General features: G+C 43.6%; 1 protein-coding gene across 22 annotated transcripts in view; it reads right to left on the reverse strand.

Moving 5' to 3' along the window:
- The window catches only part of DIP2A (disco interacting protein 2 homolog A), a 111739-nt gene that overhangs the window by 80421 nt on the left and 9441 nt on the right, over positions 1-21877 (reverse strand). The gene's annotated exons all lie outside the window — the stretch shown is intronic.

The raw sequence follows: 21877 nt of genomic DNA on the forward strand, positions 1-21877 counted from the left end.
GGTGAGGAAAGGACAAGGGAATTTTGAGGGTGGTGAGGAAAGGACAAGGGAATTTTGAGGGTGGTGTGGAAAGGACAAGGGAATTTTGAGGGTGGTGAGGAAAGGACAAGGGAATTTTGAGGGTGGTGAGGAAAGGACAAGGGAATTTTGAGGGTGGTGAGGAAAGGACAAGGGAATTTTGAGGGTGGTGAGGAAAGTACAAGGGAATTTTGAGGGTGGTGAGGAAAGGACCAGGGAATTTTGAGGGTGGTGAGGAAAGGACCAGGGAATTTTCAGGGTGGTGAGGAAAGGACAAGGGAATTTTGAAGGTGGTGAGGAAAGGACAAGGGAATTTTGAGGGTGGTGAGGAAAGGACAAGGGAATTTTGAGGGTGGTGAGGAAAGGACAAGGGAATTTTGAGGGTGGTGTGGAAAGGACAAGGGAATTTTGAGGGTGGTGAGGACAAGGGAATTTTGAGGGTGGTGAGGAAAGGACAAGGGAATTTTGAGGGTGGTGAGGAAAGGACAAGGGAATTTTGAGGGTGGTGTGGAAAGGACAAGGGAATTTTGAGGGTGGTGAGGAAAGGACAAGGGAATTTTGAGGGTGGTGTGGAAAGGACAAGGGAATTTTGAGGGAGGTGAGGAAAGGACAAGGGAATTTTGAGGGTGGTGAGGAAAGGACAAGGGAATTTTGAGGGTGGTGAGGAAAGGACAAGGAAATTTTGAGGGTGGTGTGGAAAGGACAAGGGAATTTTGAGGGTGGTGAGGAAAGGACAAGGGAATTTTGAGGGTGGTAAGGACAAGGGAATTTTGAGGGTGGTGAGGAAAGGACAAGGGAATTTTGAGGGTGGTGAGGAAAGGACAAGGGAATTTTGAGGGTGGTGTGGAAAGGACAAGGGAATTTTGAGGGTGGTGAGGAAAGGACAAGGGAATTTTGAGGGTGGTGTGGAAAGGACAAGGGAATTTTGAGGGAGGTGAGGAAAGGACAAGGGAATTTTGAGGGTGGTGAGGAAAGGACAAGGGAATTTTGAGGGTGGTGAGGAAAGGACAAGGAAATTTTGAGGGTGGTGTGGAAAGGACAAGGGAATTTTGAGGGTGGTGAGGAAAGGACAAGGGAATTTTGAGAGTGGTGAGGAAAGGACAAGGGAATTTTGAGGGTGGTGAGGAAAGGACAAGGGAATTTTGAGGGTGGTGAGGAAAGGACAAGGGAATTTTGAGGGTGGTAAGGACAAGGGAATTTTGAGGGTGGTGAGGAAAGGACAAGGGAATTTTGAGGGTGGTGAGGAAAGGACAAGGGAATTTTGAGGGTGGTGAGGAAAGGACAAGGGAATTTTGAGGGTGGTGTGGAAAGGACAAGGGAATTTTGAGGGTGGTGAGGAAAGGACAAGGGAATTTTGAGGGCGGTGAAACTGCTCTACGTCGGGAGTGTAGTGGTGGTTACATGAGTATATGCACTTGTCAAAATTCTGTACCATTACAGAAGAGTAAGGGTGAATTTTACTGTGTATAAATAATACTTCAAATTTTAAAAATTGTGATCACCATCCCCTGGGAGCTTGCCAAAATCGCAGACTCTGAGGCCACACCCAACTGACAGAATCCAAAACTGCACTTTATTGAGACCCTCTAGTCATTCCTGTGCAGGTTCAAGTTTCACAAGTATTGCAATAAGGGACCCACGGAACACAAGTCCTCCCAGGCCAAGGGGTGTCCTTGGGAAAGGAGGAAAAAGGATGGCTGTTCCAATAAATTATCATAAGGAAAAATAGCCTGAAAACAAATTGAACCACCTAGGAATGAGGTAGGAAACGCAACATCATGGAAACACTTCTTAACCTAAGCACACTATTTGGGTTCCTACACATACCTGGAAGTTCTAACAGTGGATCTGTGATGCTTTGAAGACTTTATTTAGACCAGAAATATATATTACAATTCTCATGATTAGCCTGTCCTCTGGGTGAACATGGTGGAGTTTTTAGTGTTTTGTAAGACCTTCCTTCTCTCAAAACAAACAAGCAAAGCAGTAAGGCTGCTGTGAATCAAAAGACACAGGCTGATGTCGCTTATCGAGTACACAACCAAGTATTTCCGTTAGATGAATTCCAGGCTGATGTCGCTTATTGAGTACACAACTGAGTATTTCCTTTAGATGAATTTTTTATTGTAGGATTTGTTGTGTGAACAGATTGACACCGTTGAATATGTGACATCTAAGTCAAGCCTCAGTGGAAGCCTCTGCGTAGGCATTAATATGCCATCCTACAGAAGAAGAGCCTGAGCCACAGCCTGTGGGCCAAACAGCTGCTCTGGCCCAGAGTCTACCACAACCTCCCCACCTACTCCACCCTGCACTGCACCCAAGCCCTGCCCTCTGCACAGAGCCTCTGCTTTATGAGCTCACTTGGCTCCTCCCACACCTCTTATGCTTATCTGTCTGTCCTTCCATTTATTTATTCCCTGTGCCCCCACTGTGTTCCATCCCTTCAGACAACTTTTTTTTTGCATTTAGTGTCTTTTAGACATATTTTCTTATAATTTTTTACAGTGTCTTTTGGAAACTTTTTTATAGTGTCTTTTAGAATATATTCTGCAGAACTCATGCTGCTTTGTGTCTGTGTATTTTTAATTGACCTGAATGGCATTATATTATAAATGACTGTCTTCTTCCCTAAGCCTTCCATTTTTAAAACCAACCCTTCCTCAATGCAATGAGCACACCTGATCTACTGCACTGACCCGGGTGCCCCTTGGAAGTCCGTCATCCTTGTTCACCCCTCACCCCATCACTGGACACCCCCAGGTCCAGAGCCAGCCACCGCCTACACCAACACGCTCAGTGCCGCAGTGACAATCCCCATCAGGTTCAGCATGTAACTGTGCAATTTCACTTATTAAGCTTCAACTTGCACACAACTTTTTAAGGTTTAGAAGGCAGTAATTTTCAAATGCGCATGTGCATAGGAGAGGCAATTAACCTGCATCACAGACGTATGAAATGTGGCTCTGGCTAAACTCCACTGCTGCAGAAGAATCTCCCTCAGGATCACAGACGCCAAATCCGAACTAATATCACCAAGTCCTTCACGTGGCAACACGACTTCTAAAAACCCATTCTCAAAAGCACTCAACTACCCCTTCAGTTCACAGGAACAAGGATGAGTAGTGCACACTATATGTGATGGCAAATAAGGCAAAACAATCTAATTGTCTGTCGCCAAAACAAAATAAATATGCTGCCAAACATCCGTACTACAGGATTCTGTCAATCTTAAAAAATAAAATAAAATCCTGTTATTTGTGGGGCCTGGGGTTAGACATCACTTACATGGATTCATGGTATGCTACTGGGTAAGAAGAGCAAGTTGAAAAACAATATATATATAGAAAGATTCCATTCTGATCAAATAAAATTAAGCCTGTATATTTACTTAGTAGTTGTGTATATTTGTATATACACAGAAAATGTCCAGGAAGGATGCACAACTAATTATTAACAGCATTTTCCCCTGTGGAGTGATTTGTCTTTGGGTAGGGCGAGAGACAGATTCATTTTTTACTTCATATACTTTTATTCTTTAAAATTTTTAGACACATAATCCTTTGTAATTAAGAATGTACGGAAGATGGTTCTGACGATGTGTAATGGCTACATAAGATGTTATTGGGGGTAACTAGATGAATTCCATGTATTATTTTTGCAACTTCAAGTCTAAAATTATTTCAAAGTAATATGTTTTAAAATATATGGAAGAGATTATGCAGAATTGTTTTCTTTTTTAGATGTCTCATAAAATTTGCCAGTGAAACCATATGGTCTTACAGGTTTATTTTCCTGGTTTTAAACTATGAAATTAATTTATTTAGTAGTTATAGGACTATTCAGGTTTTGGCTTCATTATTGATGAGTTCTGGGGGGTTGTGGCTTTCAAGAAATTGGTACCTTTCATCTAAGATGTTGAAAATAGTCATGTGGGCCAGGCGCGGTGGCTCACGCCTGTAATCCCAGCACTTTAGGAGGCTGAGGTGGGTGGATCGCTTGAGGTCAGGAGTTCAAGACCAGCCTGGCCAACATGGTGAAACGCCGTCTATACTAAAAATAGAAAAATTAGCTGGGCATGGTGGCACGCGCCTGTAGTCCCAGCTACTTAGGAGACTGAGGCTGGAGAATCACTTGAACCTGGGAGGCAGAGGTTGCAGTGAGCCAAGATCACGCCACTGCACTCCAACCTGGACAACAGAGAGAGATTCTGAAGAAAGAAAAGAAACAGACAGAGAGAGAGAGAGGAAGGAAGGAGAAAGAGAGAAAGAGAGAGAGAGAGAGAAAGTAGTCAGTGTCACTTAACGATGGGAGTACATTCTGAGAAATGCATTGTCAATCAATTTCACTGTTGTACAAACATCATTTGAGTCTACACACACAAACCAAGATGGTATAACCGATTGCACCGACGCCGTATGGTAGAGCCTGTTGCTCCTAGGCTACAAACCTGTACACTATGTTATTGCGCTACATGCTGTAGGCAATTGTGACACAATGGTATTTGTGTGTTTAAAATATTTAGGCCAGGCATGGTGGCTCGCACCTGCAATCCTAGCGCTTTGGGAGGCCGAGGAGGGCAGATTGCCTGAGCTCAGGAGTTCGAGACCAGCCTGGGCAACACGGTGAAACCCCATCTCTACTAAAATACAAAAAATTAGCCAGGTGTGGCAGCATGTGCCTGTAGTCCCAGCTACTTGGGAGGCTGAGGCAGGGGAATCTCTTGAACCCGGGAGGTGGAGGTTGCAGTGAGCTGAGATCGTGCAACTATACTCCAGCCTGGGCCACAGAGTGAGACTCTGTCTCAAAAACCAAACCAAAACAAAACAACAACAACAACAAAATATATATTTATAAACACAGAAAAGGTACAGTAAAAATATGGTATAAAAGATGAAAAATAATACACCTGTATAGAGCATTTAACATGAATGGGGCTTACAGGAATGGAAGTGGCTCTGTGTGAATCACTGAGGGGTGAGTGACTGTGAAGACATTACTGTACATGACTGTAGACTTAATACTCTGTACACTTAGGCTACACTACATTTAGAGAAAAACATTTTCTTTCTTCAATAATAAATTAACCTTAGCTTACTGCAGCTTTTAAAAAACATTTTAACCTTTATAATAACACAGCTTGAGATACCAACACATTGTATAGCTGTACAAAAATATTTTCTTTATTTATATCCTTACTTTTTTTTTTTTTTTTTTAAGAGACAGGGTCTTGCTGTGTCTCTGAACAGACAGGCTGGAGTAGTGGCAGAATCATAGCTCACCACAGCCTGGAACTCCTGGGCTCAGGCGATCCTCCCACATCAGCCTCCTGAGTAGCCAGGACTGCAGGTGCTATTCTACCACACCCAGCCAATTTTTAAATTTTTTGTGGAGACTGGGTCTTGTCATGCTGTCTAGGCTAGTCTCCAACTCCCAGTCTCAAGCAATCTTCCCACCTTGGCTTCCCAAAGTGTTGGGATTACAGGAATGAGTCATCATGCCCAGCTTACAAGCTTTTCTGTATTCTTTAAGTTTTGTGGGGGTTTTTGTTGTTGTTGTTTTGGGGCTTTTTTTTCTTACTTTTAAAACTTTTTTGTTAAAAACTAAGACACACACATTAGCCTAGGCCTACAGAGGGTTAAGGTCATCAGTAACACTGCTTTCCACCTCCACATCTTAACCTACTGGAAGGTCTTCAAGGGTAATAACACGCATGGAAGCTGACACTTCCTATGATTACAAAGCCTTATTCTCAAATAACTCCTGAAGGGTCTGCCTGAGGCTGTTTGGCAGTTAACCTTTTAAAAATATAATAAGAATATACTCTAAAATAACAATAAAATGTACAGTAAACACAAAAACCAGTAACATTCATGTGTTATCATTACCAAGTATTAGGTACAGCACATAATTATATGGACTAGATTTTTAATAGATTGGCAGCACAGGTTTGTTTACACCAGCATCACCACAAACATGTGAGTAATGCGTTGTGTTACAATGGCTACAAGGTCACTAGGTGGTAAGAATTTTTAGCTTTATCGTGATCTCACACAGCCACTGTTGTATATGCGGTCCATCGTTGCCTGAAACATCTATTGGGCATACGACCAGATATGGATACAGTTGTTCACAGTACTCCCTTACCATGCTTTAATGTCTGTGCACCCTATACAGATAGGCCTCTTTCATTCCTGACTTTGGTAATTTGTGTCTTTGGTAATTGGTATTTTTTCACTGTCAGTATTGTTAGAGGTTTATCAAACTGAACCAGGTTTTGGTTCTACTGTTTTTTGTTTTTGTTTTTTTGAGACAGAGTCTTGCTCTGTCACACAGGATGGAGTGCAGTGGCGCAACTGGCTCACTGCAACTTCCGCCTCTCAGGCTCAAGCGATTCTCCTGCCTCAGCCTCCTGAGTAGCTGGGATTACCGGCATGTGCCACCACGCCTGGCTCATTTTTGTATTTTTAGTAGAGATGGGGTTTCACCATGTGAGCCAGGCTGGTCTAGAACTCCTGACCTCAAGTGATCCAACCCCCTCGGCCTCCCAAAGTGCTGGGATTACAGGTGTGAGCCACTGCGCCCGGCCCCCCTGATTTTTTCCTATTGTTTTTTCTGTTTTCAGTTTCACTGATTTCTGCTGTTATCATTTTCCTTCTGTTAAGAAACACAAAACCATAATGAGATACCACTATATGCCTATTCAAACAGCTAAAGCTTCAAAAATACTGACAATGTCAAGTGCTGACGAGGACTGTGAAGCAATAGAAACCCATATATTGCTGGTGGGAATGCAAAATGGTACAGCCACTCTGAAAACAGTGTGGAAGTTCTATATACAGTAAAGCAAACACTCACCAGATGACCCAGCAATTCCACTTGATTATCTACCCTAGAGAAGTAAAAACTTGTGTTCACATAAAAACCTGTACACAATTGTTTATAGCCACTTTATTCTTCATCACCAAAAAACTAGAAACAACCCAGATGTCAAGTGAATGGATAGAGACTGTGACATAACCATACTATGGAAAACTCCTCGGCAATAAAGAGGAACAGACTACTGATACCTGCAAAAATGTGAATGAATTTCAAAACACATTACGCTGAGATCAAGAAGCCATTCTCGAAAGGTTACATGCTGTCTGATTCCATTTATAGGACATTTCTGAAAAGATACACCCATAAGGATAGGGAACAGATAAGCTAGGAGACCAGAAGACTGCAGAGGGATAAATGAGGAGTGTTTGGGGATGATGGTGCTGCTCTTCCTCTTTTTTGGTTTTTTATTATGTTTTAGAGTCAGGGTCTTGCTCTGCCACCCAGGCCGGAGCGCGGTAGCATAGCTCACTGCAGCCTCGAACTTCTGGGCTCAAGCAAATCAGCTTTCCAGAGTCTGAAAGGAGAGTCTGACAAAGAAGTACTTCACGCAACTAGCAGCTGGGTGACTCCACAATGGACCAAGCGTGGCGAAGGAAGAAGCACCCCAAAAGGGCATGACACAATGGCTGGGAGTCCCAAATGCCCCGCAGGTTCCAATCCAGTACAGTACAGTCTGCCTTTGGTCAGGTCACTTTGACCACCTCCAAGGTGGGCACCAGCCAGAAATCAGATACACACCAGAGACCTTGGACCCAAGTGAGCTGGACACAGCTGCCAGTGTTTATTCCTTTGGAAAGGTGTTGGCCTTTGCTTTGCTGCCAAAGAAGGGGTCCAGAGTCCACGAGGTCCCAACTTGGGCCACACAAGCTTACCCAGGATCCCAAAGCAAGGCCTCTGTGCCATGGCAGCTGGGAAAGCCCCCAGCTGCCACTGGACTAGACAGGTCCTACTGGAGGTGCCCACACAGAGGAGGAGGAAACAATAAAATGAGGGATGATCCATACCTGATATGGTCTGGCTCTGTGTCCTCCCGACTCAAATCTCACCTTGAACTGAAATAATCCCCATGTTCAAGGTGGGAGGGACCCAGTGGGAGGTACCTGAATCATGGGGGCAGGTTTTTCCCCATGCTTTTCTCTGGATAGTGAGTAAGTCTCACAAGCTCTGATGGTTTTATAAAAGGGCAGTTCCCCTGCACATACCCTCTTGCCTGCCACCATGTAGGATGTCCCTTTGCTTTCTTCATCTTCCACCATGACTGTGAGGCCTCCCCAGCCATGTGGAACTGTGTGTCTGTTAAACCTCTTTCCTTTATAAATTACCGAGTCTCGTTTTACGTCTTCGTCAGCAGCATGAGAACACACTAATACAATACCTGACCACAATAAAAATTGAAGACAGATGCCACAAAAAAATATAGGCAGTCTCCAAGCTTGTGACACAGAACAACAGGTGAAGAAAATCTGTGAAGAGTAATATTTTGCATGGTGGCACCATTCACTGATAACAGTTGTTCTTATACTTAATATAAGCATGTAGAGATTTCACTTTTCAAGTCTAAAAGTTTCCAAACACAGGGGTCTTAAATATGCAGATCTAATACACAAAAGCAGAGCCTATCTGACTGCAATTTAAATTATTTATGCAGCCAAGCATGGTGGCTCACATCTGTAATCCCAGCACTTTGGGAGGCCAAGGTGGGAGGACTGTTTGAGCCCAAAAGATAGAAGCCACGTTGGGCAACATACAGAGACCCTGTCTCTACAAAAAAAAGAAAAAACAATTAGCTGGCTGTGATGGCACATGCCTATAGTCCTAGCTACTAGGCAGGCTGAGGTGGGAAGATTGCTTGAGCCCAGGAGTTCGAGGCTGCAGTGAGCTATGATAGCACCACTGCACTCCAGCCTGAATAGCAGAATGAGACCTTAAAAAAATAATAACAAATAAATTATTATGCTTAACACTGAAGAGTGCAGAGATGCTTCCGCAGTAGTGTTTGAATGTTCATTGTCTCATTCATTTGTAATTAAAAGCAGACTTTTAAAATATTTAGTAAATACTCTTTTATTTCGAAGTTTTTGATAAAATATGAAAAACATGTTCATTAAACTGAATACATACACACACATAGGAAGTCCATTTATGGCACTGACAAAATTATAGCACTCAGACCAACTCTTCCAACGGGAACTAAAAAGATCGCACTAAAATTTTTCTTTAAATCTAAAGACATTACAGAAGTGAAGAACTGAAGGCCAAGTCAAGTCAAAAAGTAATCACCAAGTAGCTGAAGTGGGCGGAACTCTGACAGACTCAGAGAGCCAGGAGCTCATCGAGGAGGAGGTGCCTGCTGATCTGGGTGGAACTCTGACAGACTCAGAGAGCTCATCGAGGAGGAGGTGCCCTGGAAAGCATCCCAGGTTGTTTGTTGGGACTTAGAAGGACCATATCTTGTGTATGAGCTAAAAATAGAGCAGCACCCGTAAGGACTGGAGCCAGTTTCAAACCACTTTCTCTACATGTAGATTAAAGTGATCTTGGATTGCACGTACTCCCAACCTATCTACCTATCAGATGCAAAAGTAAACCCTTTGTGGTCACACATTATCACTATACAGACAACGTCTGGCATTTGATCAGAGATAATTAGGCACATATGGCAGCAAGAAGCTATGACTAAAATCCATGAAAAACAATAATAGAAAGCTATACAAAATAGAACTTTAAAATAACCATAATCAATATGTTTAGGGAATTAAAAAGCAGGATTGTGAATTAAAAAAAAAAAAAAAAATTCTAGAAGTGAAAACTACTGTATCTCAAATCCAGGAATAAATTTAATGAAAGGTGTGCAAGACCACTACCCAGAAACCAAAAACATTAAAACATTACTGAGATAAATTAAACAAGACCTAAAGAAACGAAAGGATATACCACGTTCATGAATCTGAAGACTCAATACCGTCAAGTGTAATTTCTATCCAAGTGGATCACAAGAATCAGCCTGAGTAATTCTTGAAAGTTTTTTGCATGGAAATTGACAAGCTGATTCCAAAGTATACAGGGAAATACAAAGGGCCAAGATTAGCTAAATCAAACTGGAAAAACAAAATAAAAGTAAAAGGGCAGACTTTACCAAATATGAAGACAGAATGGAGTAGGTGCTAAGATAAACAAGTGGAATAGTGCAACAACACAGCAGAAATCAGCCCAAAGCAGCAGGGGAAAGACAGCCTCTTCCAAATGTTCTGAGTCAACTAATTACCAACTGCAATAGAAATGAAATCACTCTTCCCTCACACCATGCATAAAATTAAATTCCAGGTGAATTATGCATCTAAATGTGAAAGATGGCCGGGTGTGGTGGTTCACGCCTGTAATCCCAACATTTTGGAAGGCCAAGGCAGGTGGATCACCTGAGGTCAGGAGTTCATGACCAGCCTGGCCAACACAGCAAAACCCCGTCTCTACTAAAAAAAAAAAAAAAAAAAATTAGCTGGGCGTGGTGGTGCGTGTCTGTAATCCCAGCTACTCAGGAGGCTGAGGCAGGAGAATCGCTTGAACCAGGGAGGTGGAGGTTGCAGTGAGCTGAGATCGTGGCACTGTACTCCAGCCTGGGAGACATGACAAGACTCTGACTCAAAAAAAAAAAGAAAAAAAAGAAAGAAATACACACACACACACACACACACACACACACACACACACACACACACACATCTTTTTTTTTTAGGCGGAGTCTCACCCTGTCACTCAGGCTGGAGTGCAGTGGCTCAATCTCGGCTCACTGCAACCTGCCCCTCCTGGGTTCAAGCAATTCTCCTGTCTCAGCCTCCCAAGTAGTTGGGATTACAGGCACCTGCCACCACGCCCGGCTAATTTTTGTATTTTTAGTAGAGACAAGGTTTCACCACATTGGCCAGGCTGGTCTCAAACTCCTGACCTCAGGTGATTCGCCTACCTCAGCCTCCCAAAGTGCTAGGATTACAAGAGTGAGCCACCACGCCCGGCCAAAAATATATACATATAAATCTTTAGTTTTGCTATTCTATTAGGAAAAAGGGCATGTGCTTCTTTGACTTACCATGGGAGGAGTAAATTAAATCAATGTTGCTAGTAACTTAAATCAACGTTGCTAGATTTACCCAAACAATCAGACAGGTCCTACTGGAGGTGCCCACACAGGGGAAGAGAAGGAGGAGGCAAGAAAATGAGGAGTGACCCATAGCTGACTACTGTAAAACGTGAAGACAGATGCACAGAGAAATTAAATGATCATTTTCACATATCCATGGCCTAGCAAGGACACATCAACTTCCAGATTAAGAGTGATGCCATGAGCTGGGTGCAGTGGCTCACGCCTGTAATCCCAGCACTTTGGGAGGCCAAGGCAGGCAGATCATTTGAGGTCAGGAGTTTGAGACCATGGTGGCCAACGTGGTAAAACCCCATCTCTTTTTTTTTTTTTTTTTTTTGAGATGGAGTCTTTGCTCTGTCACCCAGGCTGGAGTGCAGTGGCCGGATATCAGCTCACTGCAAGCTCCGCCTCCCGGGTTTACGCCATTCTCCTGCCTCAGCCTCCCGAGTAGCTGGGACTACAGGCGCCCGCCACCTCGCCCGGCTATTTTTTTGTATTTTTTAGTAGAGACGGGGTTTCACCGTGTTAGCCGGGATCGTCTCTCGATCTCCTGACCTCGTGATCCGCCCATCTCGGCCTCCCAAAGTGCTGGGATTACAGGCTTGAGCCACCACGCCCGGCCTAAAACCCCATCTCTAATAAAAAATACAAAAAATAACCGGGCATGGTGGCATACACCTGTAATCCCAGCTACTGGGGAGGCTGAGGCAGGAGAATCACTTGAACCCAGGATGCAGAGGTTGCAGTGAGCCGATTGTACCACTCCACCATTCCAGCCTGGGCAACAGAGTGAGACTCTGTCTCCAAAAAAAAAGTGATGCTATGACTAGAAGATGTTAGTGAGATTCATCGCAAATCTGCCTTGAACACCCTGGATCTGCTTCCTCCAATACTGAGCACACTTTGACTCCTACACTTACTACCCTGTCTGATGGCTGTCTCCATTTCCCTCCTTTTCCTGAGCTCTTCCCCATGCTAGTCTCTATCTGTGCTTCTGGGCTAGTGCCCAGCGCCTTTCTCGGGCACTCTTCTCTAAGCGGACTGTGGCGTGATGCTGATGCCAACTCTGGAGATTGCTCATCCTCTATTTGTTTCAAAAATACACTTGGGAGAAAAAAATTACTACAACATGGTATAATCATATAAGATAATACCACATGGCAGTTAGACTGAGCTAGAGCTACATGTATTAACATAATCATCATATTTTTTAAAACATAATATTAAGGTAAAAAGCAAGTTTCAGAAGGATTTATAAAGATGATTTACATAGTTTTAAAATATGCAAAAACACTATCGATTGTTTCAGGATATATGGAAATGCAATTAAATGATAAAATACCAAATTCAGGAGAGAAGTTGGGAAGACGGCAAATGGAATTAGAGAGTGAATGGGAGTCAACTCTCTCTATAATGGTTCTTTGTAAAAAATAAATAAATAAATAAATGAAGCTAATGTGTCAAAATCTTCATTTTTTAAAAGTTGGGTGGCAGGTACATGGGTATGTATATCACGACTCACACAGGTTTTTGGTGTTTGAAATATTTCACAATTAGAAAAAAATCAAACAAGAAGCAGTCATCCACATTCAGAAGTTTCTAACTCTTAAAAGACTTTCAAACTGAAGCCTGTGGCTGGCTATACTGCACTTTCCAAGGACCAGAGAGTACTTGCTCAATATGAACATCTGCCATATTTTCTACAGTACTCATGAGCTTATTTAAATTATCCCTCTTAACTGAAGTAAGACCCTGAACATGCGTTCAGGACATACAGGTAGACAACAATGTCAGTGAAAGGCAACAAGACTCTTCCATAAAAATACAGCTCTTGGCTAACAAGTTTGTATGTAAATAGATAATAAACATTTTTAAATAGCAGGTATTTAATGGAAGAATGCTTTTAAACATCACTTGGTGAGCTACAGCCACATGGTGATATAATTCTTATTAAACATTCATGATTAGAAAACTTAGACGACTAGCCTTGCAACTGAAAGGAGAACTTAGATATTATCCACTTCAATGTTTTTCCAACCTTTCAGCTGCACATCTTCTGTTCAACTGAACTCTTAGGAGGAGGGTAAGTGGAAAAGTGTCTCTGGTTGAGGCACATGTAGGGCTGCTCTCTGAGTGCCCACTTCCCCCAAACAACGGTGGTACCTTCTACGGGAATATATTAGCAGACTCTGGAAAACCAATGAAAACCAGATCCCTTCTTCATTACCACCTCCTATCCTCCTCGACAACTTTGTTCAAAGGATGTACTGTCCATCTGCTTCAGATCTGCTCCAATCCTATCCTCCCTATCAGATAATCCTCACTGTTCTGATCTACCGTTCTGATTTCCCAGAATCTAGACTATGAATTCCTTTTCAATTTTGAAAACCTAGCTGGATGTGGGGGTGGGCAGCTATAGTTCCAGCTACTTGGGAGGCTGAGGCAAAATGACCACTTGAGCCCAAGCCCAAGAGTTCAAGACCAGCCTAGGCAACACAGTGAGATCTCATGTCTTTAGGAAAAAACAAACCAAAAACCAAAAAAACCTCTTCAACCATTTCAGTGAGATTTGGGGAAGTACAGTCATCTTTACCTGATGATTGGTCATGAATACTGACCCAGAAAATCCTCCACACACACTCCCCTGCCTCAGCTGCACAGATGCCCACACACACGTTCTGTCTCCGTCTTCAGTCCTCCCTGTAGTGTCTCCCTTCTCTGCCTTTCCCGTATGGATTTGGGTTCCTCGGAGTTTTTTCCTAGGCTCTCTTGGCATTATTCATTTCTCCTCATGTGGTAATCATATTCACTCTAATTACTATTTATGTGCCAATGACTTCCAAATTACTAGCCAAGGCTAGAGCTTTCTACAAAGTACTAGACTCATATATCCAAATGCACTCTGGGTCCCACCTCTCAGATCTCCCAGAGCAGCCTCACACTCCTTTTGTGTTCCACGTCTTCATGAGCAGCACCACGATCTCCCAGACAGGTGTTTCAGAAACTCGAGCATCACCCTAGGCCCTCGTTTACTGCACCATCATCTCCCAGACAGGTGTTTCAAAACTCAGAGTCACCCTAGGCCCTCCTTTACTGCACCATCATCTCCCAGGCAGGTGTTTCAAACCTCAGAGTCACCCTAGGCCCTCCTTTACTGTGTACTTCACACAAAAGCCTGCTGGTTCTACTTCTGATTGCCCTCTCCATCCTACTGGCTCAGCCCTATCCAGACCAGCAAAATCTCTTGCCCTGGATTACTGCAATGGGTTCTTCAAGCTAACTTTTCTGTCCCCCAGTTTCAGACTCCTCCAATCTACTTTTCACACACTGCAGAACAATCTTTCTAAATCAAAGAGGGAGACAGAAAGAGACAAAAGAGATTACGCAGAAATGTTTTGTTAATATATATTTTTAAAAAGGTGGGGGGGGGTGTGGGAGGATTGCTGGCTCCATCATTTATTAAAGAAGATCTGTTTAAAGTAAAGCACCTGGCCAGGCGCAGTGGCTCATGCCTATAATTTCAGCACTTCGCGAGGCCAAAGTGCGTGGATCACCTGAGGTCAGGAGTTCGAGACCAGCTTGGCCAACGTGGTGAAACCCCATCTTTACTAAAAATACAAAAATTAGCCGGTCGTGGTGGTGCATGCCTGTAATCCCAACTACGTGGGAGGCTGAGGCAGGAGAATTTCTTGAACCTGGGAGGTGAAGGTTGCGGTGAGCTGAGATTGCACCACTGCACTCCAGCCTGGGTGACAGAGCAAGACTCTGTCTCTAAAATAAAATTGAAATAAAATAAAATATAAAATATAAATAAAAATAAATAAAGCACCCAACAAAAACTACCCCCATAGCCTTTTTCTTTTTTTTTTTTTTCTGAGACAAGGTCTCACTGTGGCACCCAGGCTGGAGTGCAGTGGCATAATCATGGTTCACTACAGCCTCAATCTCAAGCAATCCTCCCACCTCAGCCTCTCAAATGGCTGGGATTACAGGCATGCACCAACACGCCTTGCTAATTTTTTTTTCTTTGTAGAGACAGGGTTTCCCTATGTTGCCCTGGGTAGTCTCAAACTCCTGCCCCATAGCCTTTACTTAAAAATAGGAAATTGGTCGTCTGTTTTCAAGATTTACTGAGTTCTTCAATGTGCACACATATTTTCATCTTGCTCATTTTCTCCCCTTTACCAAGAGCAGTGGTAGGAATATAATATATTTTCATGGTATTTCTTGTTAATAGGAAGCCTTTATGCAGAGCATACACTTTGCTATCATTCAATACAGTAGCCATTAGCCATGCATGGTTAAATTTTAGTTAATTAAAAGTAAATTAAATTGAACAATCAGTTCCCTCGTCCCATTAGTCACATTTCAAGTGTTCAGTAGCCACATGTGGCTGGTGGTCACCATGCTGGACACCACAGAACTTTCCCATCGTTGCAGAAAGTTCTAAACAGTGCCATTCTAGAGGCAACAGGTACCAGCACCCCTCCTGCCTTACTCTTGGTCACCTCGCACATCCACAACACCCAAGCAGCTACAGGGAGGAATTTAAGTTTGTTTCAACCAGTTTGTCTAGACTCCAGAGAATCCAGTCCGAATTCCTTACTAGGACGTGTGAGCCCTGCTATAATACAGTTAGCCCCTGCCTTTCCTCCTCTGCCTATGGAACACTGCCTGGAATTCCTTGGCCCACTCAACTTCAGCTCACCTTCCTTTGTCTCCATGTCCATCCCCGCTCCTCCTTCTCCACCCTCTCACACATGCTTTCAAAACAGAGTTCCAGGAAACTTTACTTCCTCTGTTGGCCCAGCTCACCCAGGGCTGATGATACCTCCCCTTGGGCGGACTGGGTCCTCTACACATTTCACGACATTGCCACGGTTTACATGTCTTTCAGCCCCCACGAGACTGTAAGCCTCCTGGCACTCAGTCTGTTGAATGTTGTTAAACAACAGGATGACACACTGAGTGTCCCGTCTGTTCAGGCTGCCGTAACGGAATACCAGAGTGGGCGGCTCAAACAACAGACATTTATTTTCTCACAGTTCTGGAGACTGAAAGCTCAAGATCAAGGGGCCAGAGGGTTCATTTCTGGTGAAGCCTCTCTCCTTGGCCTGCAGACAGCTGCCTTCTCACTATGTATTCACATGGCCTTTCTATGCACAAACATCCCTGGTGTCTCTTCCTTGTCTTGTAAGGACGTCAATCTTGATGAGGGCCCTCCCCCTTGACCTCATTGGATCTTAAATATCTCCTTAAGGTCCTATCTTCAAATATAATCCACTGGGGCTAGGGATTCAGCATACCAACAACTGTGTCCTTTTGTTTCAGAGACTTAATTTAAAGGTTCTTTACTAAAGATACTGCAGAGAAAGTTCTAAAATCTGAGAGTGTAAAAGTTCTTTTTCTGCTATTTCCAAAATGGTACTCTTAAATTATGAACAGTTCAGTGTAGAAAGACACAGGATTTCTATTCTTTCTTTATAGCTGATTAATACAAAGTCTGAAAGGAAACCCCCACATGATCACCGTCTCCCAGCTATAATTTTAGCTGCTGCCTTCAAGAACCCAGGAAATCCGAAGAACAGAGGCCATGCATTTCCTGTGTGAAAAGGGAAGGGAGACCCTTGGGTACATTACTCTAAGTAATTATCTATCAATACACAATAGAAGTAACAGCTATTTTTAAGTGTTGTGTCTTCATTGACTATACAGTTTTCTTTGCTAAGCAGTGTATAATTTCCTAGTCTTTTTAACAGCAAGTGCAATACTGAAAATGTCAGCTAATTTAAAGTGTAAAGATTGAACCACAAGGATTATGTTAGTCCTACACAGAAGCAAGCTCACTGCACAGCAAAAATGAGTTTTAAAAGATTTACTGGGATGCTGATAATGGTGGAGGCTATACACATATAAGAGTAGGGGGAATATGGAATAGCTCCATACCTTTCTCTCAATTTTGCTGTGAAACTAAGACTGTTCTTAAAAAATCTGTAAAAACAAAAACAAGTCCAGGCACAGTGGCTCATGCCTGTAAACCCAGGACTTTGGGAGGCCAAGGTGGAAAGATCGCTTGAAACCAGAAGTTCAAGACTAGCCTGGGCAATGTGGTGAGACTCCGAATCTAAAAAAAAACTGTAAAAGTAGGCACAGTAGAGTGCACCTGTAGTCCTAACTACTCGTGATGCTAAAGCGGAAGATAGCTTAGCCCAGGAGTTTGAGGCTATAATGACCTATGATAGTGCTGCTACTGCACTCCAGCCTGGGCAACAGAGCGAGACTAAATAAACAAAATATTTACTGGCAGAATAAAATTTTCCCATTAACTTAACCCTAATTCACTTCTTTCCTGTCTTCAGTTATACCATAGAACAGTGACCAAATAACATGAATTCTTTTTTTTTTCTGAAACAGAATTTCGCTCGTTTCCCAGGATGGAGTGCAGTGGTACCATCTTGACTCACTGCAACCTCCGCCTCCTGGGTTAAAGCGATTCTCCTGCCTCAGCCTCCCGAGTAGCTGGGATTACAGGCGCCTACCACCATGCCTGGCTAATTTTTTTTTTTTTGAGACAGACTCTCACTCTGTTGTCCAGGCTAGAGTGCAATGGTATGATCTCCACTCACTCCACCTCCCGGATTCAAGAGATTCTCCTGTCTCAGCCACCTGAGTATCTGGGATTACAGGCACGCGCCACCACGTCTGCCTAATTTTTGTGTTTTTACTAGAGACAGGGTTTCACCATGTTGGTCAGGCTGGTCTCGAACTCCTGACCTCGTGATCCACCCACCTCAGCCTCCCAAAGTGCTGGGATTACAAGCGTGAGCTACCACGCCTGACCCGCCCCCCCCCCTTTTTTTTTTTGAGATGGAGCTTCGCTCTTGTTGCCCAGGCTGGAGTGCAATGGCACAGTCTCAGTTCACCACAACCTCCACCTCCTGGGTTCAAGCAATTCTCCTCCCTCAGCCTCCCGAGTAGCTGGGATTACAGGCATGTGCAACCACACCTGGCTAATTTTGTATTTTTAGTAAAGACAGGGTTTCTCCATGTTGGTCAGGCTGGTCTTGAACTCCCAAACTCAGGCGATCCGCCCACCGCGGCCTTCCCTAAATACTGGGGTTATAGCATGAGCTACTGAGCCCAGCCCATTTTTTGTATTTTTAGTAGAGATGGAGTTTCTCCATGTTGGCCAGGCTGGTCTCGAACTCCTGACCTCAGGTGATCCGGCCGCTTTGGCCTCCCAAAGTGCTGGGATTACAGGTGTGAGCCACCACACCCGGCCTGAATTCATTTTTATACTCAATAAATGTATATCCCACCAGCCAAAATAATACATTAAAAGATTAAATATGTGATTTGAAAAACAAAACTGCAGCTCTTGAATTCGATCTTTTTTCTGAAAAGATGGAACACGCATTCTGGCCCCTGACCTGCCCTGATGATGAGAGAAGCAGTCACACATGGCTAATGCTCACTGAGGACACACTACATGAAAGGGAACACAAGGCACGGGGGTGACTCCACTCCCTCATGCTCGTTTCCGTGAGGGCACATCATCAGGCAGAGTCTGCACTCCAGCAGACCAGTGCCCCCATCTCTGAATCTCTTTTCCAACTTCTAAGTCCTGCACGTATATTCACTCCACTTTGTGAGACTAAAGGTCAAAGAGAAGGGAACTAAATGACCAATGGAGGCTGTCTCGGACTGCACAATCCTGACACACAAACACCCTATACATCTTGGCTGAGGGCCTGCCCCTGGGAAAGAAGGCACCTAAAGACAGCATGTTTCTTACTCTCTGTCAACAAGTGCATGGTATGAGAGATCAAGGCAGTTTACAGGCCTGGCCAGCACTGAGCAGAACAGCAATGTCACTCTCTTCAAGGTCCTTTGGACTGCCCCAAGTGGGGAAGATCAACACAAGACACAGAAATATCAGAAGTATTAATACTTGGGATAATTACTTATTGCAGTTATTTATTGCACTCCTTACAGTAAGTGCTCCTAAAGAAAAGTAGATGGTGCTAAGTCATATAGAGGGAGATTCAGCAAGCTAGAGGAGTTGGACATGGACAATGCATAAGCCTACTCTGGTGCCTGAAACTCAGAGGAACAAGGCAGGTTTGGCCCCTGCTCTCATGAAGCTTCACAATGGGTAACTAAACCAGAGTCAGACACAGGCAACAGCATCCTGAGAAGAGTGAATAATTCAATACATATTGACCAACAACTGTGTGCCAGGTACAGCCTTGAAGAGCAGACTATTAATAAGGGAGACAAACATCTAAACCTACAACGCCAGATATAAATCAGCCCTTGTAGCGTGGGTCTAAACAGTGACCCCCTGTAGCAGTTCATGTCCTCTGAAAAGCAGATGCTATCACAGGATTAGATGTGAAAGAGATTTATGTGGGAAAACGCCCTTGAGGGCAAATGGGGAGGGAACCAGTAGATGTTTGCCAGGGGAGGAGGAAAGGAAGGCAGGTCGGACAGAAAAAGTCTGAGACTAAAGGCAGCACTAAGAAAGTTCCGGCCAGGTCAATGAGGAGTCCTTGAGACAAAGTTCTCATCAGGACTCCTGAGAAACAGCCTTGGTGTTCCTGCTATAGGAAGCACAGCCTCAGCTTGAGGGCAGTGTGGACCCACAGCACAGCGATGAGGCCATCAGTGGATTATGCCCTCATGGGCCCCAAACAAATGATAGATTAGATGTAAGTCATCGAGCTCCACACCAGTGAGGCCTCTCCAGCTTAGCCTGGATCCTACAGGAAGACAGGAGCAACAGTGCACTTATCTCAGTCTCCCCTAAGTTTTTTTCTTTCTGGTCATTTAAAGCAACAAAGACCACATTCTGATTCAACAGCTCCCTGAGGCACACATCTATCCTGCTGATGGGTTCACTGAATTAGAAAAACTGCTGTAAAAAAGCTAAGTATTGGCCGGGCGCGGTGGCTCAAGCCTGTAGTCCCAGCACTTTGGGAGGCCGAGACGGGCGGATCACGAGGTCAGGAGATCGAGACCATCCTGGCTAACACGGTGAAACCCCGTCTCTACTAAAAAAATACAAAAAACTAGCCGGGCGCGGTGGCAGGCGCCTGTAGTCCCAACTGCTCGGGAGGCTGAGGCAGGAGAATGTCGTAAACCCGGGAGGCGGAGCTTGCAGTGAGCTGAGATCCGGCCACTGCACTCCAGCCTGGGCGGTAGAGCGAGACTCCGTCTCAAAAAAAAAAAAAAAAAAAAAAAAAGCTAAGTATTAAACCATTTACAGAGGATTCTTTATTTGAAACGGAATAAACACCATGTGAGGTTTTCACTTTTATTAATTCAATAAGCATCCATTGAAATGCCTAAAATGTGCAAGGTGCTGGAGACAGAAAGATGAGCAGATCAAACCCTCCTCTTGAAATGTTCCCTGTAAAATAGTATAGAAAAGACAGGCAAACAAATAATCATGAACAAATAATTATGATCCTACAAGAGTGATACAACAAGTTTTAAAAGGATACAGAGCACAGGCACTTTATTCTGTGAAGATAGGGGAGAAGGGGGCTTTAGTAGAAGGCAGAGCCTCAAACAGAAAGTGAAGTTTAACCTTAAGCGGTGAAAGAAAGACAGGAACTAAACAGGTACAGAATAGCTGGCAATGAAGCATGTTTAAAGTTTTAGGATATTAAAATGGAAATCACTGATATTTCTTTTTTAAACCGACATATGATTAACCTATAAGAACTTGTGCATATTTAATGTATAAATTTTGATGAGTTTAAAGATAAGTATATCCCTGTGAAACCATCACCATAAACATAATCATCATCTCTAAAAGTTTCTTCCTCTCTTCTTGTTTGTGATAAGAACATTTAACATGAGATCTACTCTCTTAACAAATTTTTAATTATACAATATCGTTAACTATATACACTTAGCTGTATAGCAGCTCTCTAGGAGATACTCATCTTGTATAACTGAAACTACATACCCTTTGATCAACACCTTCCAGATTCTCCCACCACCCCAGTCCCTGGCAACCACCATTCTACTCTCTGCTTCTATGAGTCTGAATATTTTAAATTCCTGATACAAGTGGGCTTGTGTAGGATTTGTTCTGGTGCTGATTTTCTTTTTTTTTTTAGTCAGGGTCTCATGGAGTGCAGTGGTGCAATTTCAGGTCACTGCAGCCTCCACCAGTCCCAGGTTCAAGTAGTTCTCCCTGCCTCAGCCACCAGAGTAGGTGGGATTACAGGTGTGCACCACCACACCTGGCTTTTTTTTTTTTTGAGACAGAGTCTCAGTGTGTCACCCAGGCTGGAGTGCAGTGGCACAATCTCAGTTCACTGCAACCTCCACCTCCTGGGTTCAAGAGATTCTCCTGCCTCAGGCTCCCGAGTAGCTGGGATTGCAGGTACATATCACCATGCCAGGCAATTTTTTTTTTTTTTTAAGTAGAGGCGGAGTTTCGTCATGTTGCCCAGGCTGGTCTCAAACTCCTGGACTCAAGGGATCTGTCCACCTCGGCCTCCCAAACTGCTGGGATTACAGGCGTGAGCCACTGCACCCGGTCCTAATTTTCGTATTTTTTAGTAGAGATGGGGTTTCACCATGTTACTCAGGCTGATCCCAAACTCCTGAGTTCAAATGATCCACCCTCCTCAGCCGTCCTCCTCGACCTCTCAAAGTGCTGGGATTACAGGTGTGAGCCACTGTGCCCAGCTGGTGCTGACATTTTTAAAGAAACTTAGAAATCAAACTTTTGTAAAGAGACACTTTTACTGGGATAATTTACTATGAAAAAAAAAAAACTCTAAAGAGGGTATTCCCAAATCATGAATAATAAATTTTGCT

This window comes from Macaca fascicularis, chromosome 3 (assembly GCF_037993035.2).
Source record: "Macaca fascicularis isolate 582-1 chromosome 3, T2T-MFA8v1.1".
Classification (NCBI taxonomy): Eukaryota; Metazoa; Chordata; class Mammalia; order Primates; family Cercopithecidae; genus Macaca; species Macaca fascicularis.